Genomic DNA, 3,456 nt, shown 5'->3' with positions numbered 1-3,456 from the left:
TTTACATGATTCCTAAGTCAATTACAGAATGATGTCTCTTTTCAGAAGCCTAGCTTCTATCCCTGCATTCTTCACACTTTCTCATGTGTAAACTCTTTTAAAAGTTCTCGGATTATTATTCCATTGTGATATTTACATTTTAATATAAACAAATACTTCGTGTGGGAGGGAGGGTACACCTCTGCTGTTTTCATAGATAAATGATAACATAATATACACATTTTTCTCTCTTTTTCATTTTTCACTTGAAAATATATCTTGGAAATCATTCCGCTAAAGTATATAGAGGTTCTCATTACTCTTTTTTGTAGCTGCATATTATCCTATTATCTGAAAATTATATAGTTTATTCAGCCAGCCTCCTATTGCTGGTCATTGGGTTGTTTCTAGCCTTCTGCTTTTAGTTAGTGCTGTGATAAGATTGCTGGGTCAAAGGGCAAATGCATAGGCAATTTTTCTAGATGACAAATTGTCTGGGGTTGTATCATTTTGAATTCCTCGCCCTGTGTGTGAGTGCCTGTTTCCCCAGCCAAGAATATGATATCAGTCTTAAAGGTAGTAAATAAAGCAATAGTTATTGTACTATAGTTTGAATTTGTATTTTTCTTTTGTGAGGAAAGTTGAAGCCTATTTTCATATGTTTCAGGGGCATGTGCATGATTGAAGATGGCTCAGCATACCGTTTTCATATACTATCCAGCCAGCAAGCTTGCAAGATGGGAAGAAATGGAGGCTGGTGGGTTCTCTTTAAGAATATGACATACAAGTCATACCTCGTTACTTTTACTTTCCATTAGTTGTAGGAGAAACTAAGAAATGAAACTTCCAGCTAAGTGACCTTGGAATGGGGCTGAGTGTTCTAGTACCAAGATGAGTAATGGGTGAGTGGGCATTGGGGACAGTGAGCAGTTTCTGCCACACCATCTCATTTTAAGAAAAAGTAAGCTGTTAACAGTCCTGCATGATTGGGTCCTTTATTTCTCTCTGTTCTCATTTCCTAATATTTTCCCTTTTACTGGACTTCTTGCTGTTTCTCCAAAAACCAAGCATCTTTCCTATGGGTCTATTAGCTCTATTCTCTGCCTGGAATATTCTTCTCTCAGAAATCCATGGTTCACTCTCTCACTCAGATTTCTGCTCAAAAGTGAGGCTTTCTTGAACACTGACACTAATTAACATCTCCTCTCCCCCTACCCTTTACTCTCCTTTGCTTTTCTTCTTAATCATCATCTGACATAATAAATGTACTTTATTTGTTTAGTTTCTCACATTTGCCACTCCCTAACCAATAATAAACCCTTTATAAAGCTTAAATATGCCATGCACTGACCTAAGTGTTTGTTCTTTCTATGTATTTAAACTGAATTAATTCTCACAACAACACTTGATTGACTGTTGCCATGTTAGGGCTGCATAACAAACCTTACCACAGTTATGTAACTTACAACAGTCATTTATTCTTGTTCATGCATCTGTGGGTTGACTGAGGGTAGACTGATATAGACCAGACTTAGCTGGACTTGCCTTTGAGCTACACATCGGGTCCAGGTTGGTTCCTTGCACCAGCAAGCTAGTTAGCTGGTTAGGGATATTCTTCTTATGACAATGGCAGAGGCATAAGAAGGCAAGCTCCACTATGCAAGGACATTTCAAGCCTATGTGTCATGTCTGCTAACATCCCATGGACCCAAGCAAGTCATATGATTAAGCACAACTTCACGGGAACAGAAAAATATACTCTTATCATGAAGCGGGGTGGAGGGGATAGAGAATATTTACTGAAAAAAATCTAAACTGCCATTTTATTATTCCTGTTTCAGATAAGGAAACCAAGGTACCTAAAATGTCAGTAGCTGGCTGAGGACACACACAGCATCTAGTAGAAGTGGAATGCAAACTCAGTCGGTATAGCACCAGTCCAGCCAGTATAAATCAAGCCTATACCAGTGTTGTAAGAGTGGGAACTTAGTCTGTTTTTTTTTTTCTTGTTATTTCCAGCCCCTAGAAGAGCGCTCTGCACATAGCTGCCATTCGATAAGTATTCATGGAGCAAATAAATGGACTTATCACAGTACATGGCCCTTGTTGGTTGGTACTTCATAAATGTTAGTTATTGTATTTTAAAAAAATATTCAAACTATGGGAATAAGGTAAAAAAGGCAGCATGTCCTTTCAGCATCACATTGGAACATTAACTGGTCCACAAAAGGATTACTCAATTATCTAGGGAAATGTACTTTTCTTTGACTCATTATCTACTATATGACAGACCTAAACTCTGTGTAAAGTTATATTTTTATTTTTGTTCATTACGGATGTAAATTATTTCCGAAATACAAATTATTAAAAAAAAAAAAAGACACCCCTGCCCCACAAGATTACATTGCCTGAGAGGACATTAAGGAGTATTGTATCTAATCTAGCCCCAAGGATTGCAGCCTTGACAGCCCAAAGCATATTTCCAGGAGCCGATTAATTCAAGATTCTGATCATGTAACTCAAAAGCTTATAGATGTCTGCCAGAGACAATATCCTGAAAAGAAAAATTGTTGAAGCTCTGAATCTTGCTGGAAACACCTACTTATCAATAATCAGTTTTATATGGATTATTGAGAGCAACACTCCATAGCTCCTACAGGAGGGATGGGAGTTGAAGTTTTTGCTGGCGTACCTTGGAGAGATTGCAGTTTTGGTTCCAGACCGCCACGGTACAGCCAGTTGTGCTCTTTTTATTGGTGGAATATCTTGCCTTACATTTGTAAAAAAACCCATCAGCAGTGAAGTGCAATGAAGTGAAGATATGCCTGTATTTTGAAATGAACAATTAAAGGGGACCAACTAACCTTAGTTCAAGGACAACCGCCCACCTCCACCCCGCTCCATTCTGGCTACTTCGGGAATTAGAATTTCCTGAATAACCTCAACAAATGCCATTAATAGACTGTACTGAAATTCCATTTCAATACGATGAGGACTGTTATTAATCTGAAACTTTTCTCCCTTCGCCTTTTACTCTTGGATTGAATAACAGTTCTACATATTTCCCGAGCACTTTGGCGTCTACAAAGAACGCTATGCATTCTCTTTTTGGACGTACTAACATTCCAGTAAGCGGCTGGCGAGGGTCAGAATGAGGACTTGGAACACCAAGAAGCTGGATTTCCACACCGAGGAAAGTTGGCTTGCAGGGTTGGCTCTTTTCTGGTAATATTCGGACAACCTTCGGCCAAGGCAATAAAAGACCTCAGTGCGGGGTCTGAATCCCGGTTCCCCCTTCTTCTTCCTTAGTCCCTTTGTGACTGTGTTCCCTTGTCCAAACAAGTAAGATGACCAGCCAGAGATACCTGCCTTTCTAGAAATTACATGAAAGAATCAAGGATTTAGCATGGAGCTCGACCCCAAAGGGTACTGCTTAAACCACAGAGTTAACCAGTGCTGGGCTGCGGTTCTTTCTCA

The sequence above is a fragment of the Pteropus vampyrus genome, unplaced genomic scaffold (assembly GCF_000151845.1).
Source record: "Pteropus vampyrus isolate Shadow unplaced genomic scaffold, Pvam_2.0 Scaffold4, whole genome shotgun sequence".
Lineage (NCBI taxonomy): Eukaryota > Metazoa > Chordata > Mammalia > Chiroptera > Pteropodidae > Pteropus > Pteropus vampyrus.
The sequence above is the reverse complement of the archived record's forward strand: the minus strand, read 5'-3'. Positions refer to the sequence as shown.